Here is a 5,000-nt window from a genome sequence, read left to right as displayed (position 1 = left end):
TCATCTTGAACACACGGCCAGTACCGTATAACTGGCCTTGATACGGAACGATCCAAGGGGGGGCAATCTCAGTCATCTGAAAGAGGGAAATCCAAACGCAATCCGCCTTGTTCGATTTTATGGGCTTGGACGATAGAGAAAAATAAGAAAAGCAAAAGCTGGAGTCCAGTCTGGACGAAACTACTATCAAGAACGCAGAATTGATTTTTTCTGAGTTTTTTTTAGCCGTAAGCGCCATGTTTATCGGAGCAGGAAACTCTTCCAGAGTGAGGCCCCTTTGTTGGTTTCACTGCGGCCGCATTGTGAACAGCAGTTATGAGAAATTCGAAATGAGAAATGGCGCTTACGGCTAAAACAAAAACTCAGAAAAAATCAATTCTGCGTTCTTGATAGCAGTTTCGTCCAGACTGGACTCCAGCTTTTGCTTTTCTTATTTTTCTCTATCGTCCAAGCCCATAAAATCGAACAAGGCGGATTGCGTTTGGATTTCCCTCTTTCAGATGACTGAGATTGCCCCCCCTTGGATCGTTCCGTATCAAGGCCAGTTATATGGTACTGGCCGTGTGTTCAAGATGTACCAAAATTCAGCATATTGACAGCTTCCTATGTAGAGTGGGAGGACTTTCCTGACTTGCTTTAGCAGCCGACTGACACGTGTGTTCATTACACAATTAATTCATCAAACAAGTTCCCACTCCACACAAAGGCAGCTATAGCACTGTCTCGAAACTAACGCGATACTAGTCGGACAGAGTTGCGCCCCTGGAACGGCAGGTAGTTCCGGTTTGTGTTTGCAAAATGGAACCGCATGACAATCCGCCCTTCAACGTCTTTACCCGCGTAGTTTGAACAGCAGACACAGCAACGTTTCCCTCCACCACTAAATAATCTTCTTCTTCTTTTGGACGTAAACAAAACAACCGGAACTACCCGCCGACAGCGCTGCGGGCTATGTCAGGGACGGACAACTCTTATCAATTTCGTTTTGAGACAATGCTATAGGCTCAGCAGGGCTCCCCACGGATGCCCCACCTGGCGGGTCCCGGGACCCCCATTTATAATTGTCAGAGAGTCCATGGACCCCCTCAGCGGAGCCCCTGTGTACTAAAAACACATTGAGAACACGCATGGTGTGATATGAAGTGTCCTTTTTCGTCTCACTTGCACTAGACTTACAGGACGACTACAATCTGAAAACAGTTCTTAACCAGGGTATGTACGATAACGGATATGTAATGCGTCCCGGGACCCGCCGCTCTTTTTCGGTTTAGTGCGTCCCGGAACCCCCTCAATGAATTTCTAGTACGTGTTTTTGGCTTCTAGTGCGTATATGACGCAGGGACGCATCATTTGGGGAGTCCTGGGCTGTAGAGTGTAGCTATGAGTCGGAGTTGAAGTATGATTTTCTCACACGTATGAGCCTTGACATATATTATGTGATGTTGATCGCTTACATTAGAAGTTGTGTGCCTGTTCGCATGGCCGACTTAAACTCAACTTTCTAACGATTTTTGTCGGAACTAAGTTGGTTGAAATTCGCTGCCATGTACACAGCGCAAGGGGTATTCAAATGGTTAGTCAGCAGTTGAAGATTTGGGAGGCATAACAAAGCGAACCATTGGTGAGCGTGCATTCTGACAGCTAAATATAGCCTCAAACCATAATTATAGATCGCGCCAGGGTTTACCAGTTCAGAATCTGGGCAGAGTCACGGCCAAAGTGGGCGGTGCTCACCTGAGTTTTCGAATCGCTGCTGAATCCGAACTAAATCGGAACTAAATCATCTGGACTGTTCACCTGGCACACTTTTTGCCGACTTGGTCTCAGCGACTTGTGAGCAACAGACTGGAAATCAACCACTTTGGTGGAAAGTTGGTTGTACAAATGCTGTTCACTTGGCGACGTGCTGTTCACTTGGCAGATTAACATCCAATTTTCACTGACTCAACTTTCAAGTGTTTTTTGTCAGAAGCAAGTCAGTTGAACATTTCTGCCTATGTGAACAGCGTGTAAGTCTGCCATGTGAACAGCGTGTAAGTCTGCCATGTGAACAGCGTGTAAGTCTGCCATGTGAACAGCGTGTAAGTCTGCCATGTGAACAGCGTGTAAGTCTGCCATGTGAACAGCGTGTAAGTCTGCCATGTGAACAGCGTGTAAGTCTGCCATGGTGAACAGCGTGTAAGTCTGCCATGTGAACAGCGTGTAAGTCTGCCATGGTGAACAGCGTGTAAGTCTGCCATGTGAACAGCGTGTAAGTCTGCCATGGTGAACAGCGTGTAAGTCTGCCATGTGAACAGCATGTAAGTCTGCCATGTGAACAGCGTGTAAGTCTGCCATGGTGAACAGCGTGTAAGTCTGCCATGGTGAACAGCGTGTAAGTCTGCCATGTGAACAGCGTGTAAGTCTGCCATGAGAACAGCGTGTAAGTCTGCCATGTGAACAGCGTGTAAGTCTGCCATGTGAACAGCGTGTAAGTCTGCCGTGTGAACAGCGTGTAAGTCTGCCATGGTGAACAGCGTGTAAGTCTGCCATGTGAACAGCGTGTAAGTCTGCCATGTGAACAGCGTGTAAGTCTGCCATGTGAACAGCGTGTAAGTCTGCAGTGTGAACAGCGTGTAAGTCTGCCATGTGAACAGCGTGTAAGTCTGCCATGTGAACAGCGTGTAAGTCTGCCATGTGAACAGCGTGTAAGTCTGCCATGTGAACAGCGTGTAAGTCTGCCGTGTGAACAGCGTGTAAGTCTGCCATGTGAACAGCGTGTAAGTCTGCCATGTGAAAAGCGTGTAAGTCTGCCGTGTGAACAGCGTGTAAGTCTGCCATGTGAACAGCGTGTAAGTCTGCCATGTGAACAGCGTGTAAGTCTGCCATGTGAACAGCGTGTAAGTCTGGCATGTGAACAGCGTGTAAGTCTGCCGTGTGAACAGCGTGTAAGTCTGCCATGTGAACAGCGTGTAAGTCTGCCATGTGAACAGCGTGTAAGTCTGCCATGTGAACAGCGTGTAAGTCTGCCATGTGAACAGCGTGTAAGTCTGCCATGTGAACAGCGTGTAAGTCTGCCATGTGAACAGCGTGTAAGTCTGCCGTGTGAACAGCGTGTAAGTCTGCCGTGTGAACAGCGTGTAAGTCTGCCATGTGAACAGCGTGTAAGTCTGCCATGTGAACAGCGTGTAAGTCTGCCATGTGAACAGCGTGTAAGTCTGCCATGTGAACAGCGTGTAAGTCTGCCATGTGAACAGCGTGTAAGTCTGCCATGTGAACAGCGTGTAAGTCTGCCGTGTGAACAGCGTGTAAGTCTGCCGTGTGAACAGCGTGTAAGTCTGCCATGTGAACAGCGTGTAAGTCTGCCATGTGAACAGCGTGTAAGTCTGCCATGTGAACAGCGTGTAAGTCTGCCATGTGAACAGCGTGTAAGTCTGCCATGTGAACAGCGTGTAAGTCTGCCGTGTGAACAGCGTGTAAGTCTGCCGTGTGAACAGCGTGTAAGTCTGCCATGTGAACAGCGTGTAAGTCTGCCATGTGAACAGCGTGTAAGTCTGCCATGTGAACAGCGTGTAAGTCTGCCGTGTGAACAGCGTGTAAGTCTGCCATGTGAACAGCGTGTAAGTCTGCCATGTGAACAGCGTGTAAGTCTGCCATGTGAACAGCGTGTATGTCTGCCGTGTGAACAGCGTGTAAGTCTGCCATGTGAACAGCGTGTAAGTCTGCCGTGTGAACAGCGTGTAAGTCTGCCGTGTGAACAGCGTGTAAGTCTGCCATGTGAACAGCGTGTAAGACTGCCGTGTGAACAGCGTGTAAGTCTGCCATGTGAACAGCGTGTAAGTCTGCCATGTGAACAGCGTGTAAGTCTGCCGTGTGAACAGCGTGTAAGTCTGCCATGTGAACAGCGTGTAAGTCTGCCATGTGAACAGCGTGTAAGTCTGCCGTGTGAACAGCGTGTAAGTCTGCCATGTGAACAGCGTGTAAGTCTGCCATGTGAACAGCGTGTAAGTCTGCCATGTGAACAGCGTGTAAGTCTGCCATGTGAACAGCGTGTAAGTCTGCCATGTGAACAGCGTGTAAGTCTGCCATGTGAACAGCGTGTAAGTCTGCCATGTGAACAGCGTGTAAGTCTGCCGTGTGAACAGCGTGTAAGTCTGCCGTGTGAACAGCGTGTAAGTCTGCCGTGTGAACAGCGTGTAAGTCTGCCATGTGAACAGCGTGTAAGTCTGCCGTGTGAACAGCGTGTAAGTCTGCCGTGTGAACAGCGTGTAAGTCTGCCATGTGAACAGCGTGTAAGTCTGCCATGTGAACAGCGTGTAAGTCTGCCGTGTGAACAGCGTGTAAGTCTGCCGTGTGAACAGCGTGTAAGTCTGCAGTGTGAACAGCGTGTAAGTCTGCCATGTGAACAGCGTGTAAGTCTGCCATGTGAACAGCGTGTAAGTCTGCCATGTGAACAGCGTGTAAGTCTGCCATGTGAACAGCGTGTAAGTCTGCCATATGAACAGCGTGTAAGTCTGCCGTGTGAACAGCGTGTAAGTCTGCCATGTGAACAGCGTGTAAGTCTGCCATGTGAACAGCGTGTAAGTCTGCCGTGTGAACAGCGTGTAAGTCTGCCATGTGAACAGCGTGTAAGTCTGCCATGTGAACAGCGTGTAAGTCTGCCATGTGAACAGCGTGTAAGTCTGCCGTGTGAACAGCGTGTAAGTCTGCCATGTGAACAGCGTGTAAGTCTGCCATGTGAACAGCGTGTAAGTCTGCCATGTGAACAGCGTGTAAGTCTGCCGTGTGAACAGCGTGTAAGTCTGCCATGTGAACAGCGTGTAAGTCTGCCATGTGAACAGCGTGTAAGTCTGCCGTGTGAACAGCGTGTAAGTCTGCCATGTGAACAGCGTGTAAGTCTGCCATGTGAACAGCGTGTAAGTCTGCCATGTGAACAGCGTGTAAGTCTGCCATGTGAACAGCGTGTAAGTCTGCCATGTGAACAGCACGTCGCTATGTCTGGTATCATTGTGGGCACCGTC

General features: G+C 49.1%; 1 protein-coding gene across 1 annotated transcript in view; it reads left to right on the top strand.

Annotated features, from left to right (window-relative positions):
• Positions 1-5,000, top strand: part of LOC138946700 (uncharacterized) — an 11,240-nt gene that overhangs the window by 5,625 nt on the left and 615 nt on the right. The window lies entirely within an intron of this gene.

Source organism: Littorina saxatilis, linkage group LG14 (assembly GCF_037325665.1).
Source record: "Littorina saxatilis isolate snail1 linkage group LG14, US_GU_Lsax_2.0, whole genome shotgun sequence".
Taxonomy (NCBI): domain Eukaryota; kingdom Metazoa; phylum Mollusca; class Gastropoda; order Littorinimorpha; family Littorinidae; genus Littorina; species Littorina saxatilis.
The sequence above is the reverse complement of the archived record's forward strand: the minus strand, read 5'-3'. Positions and strand labels throughout refer to the sequence as shown.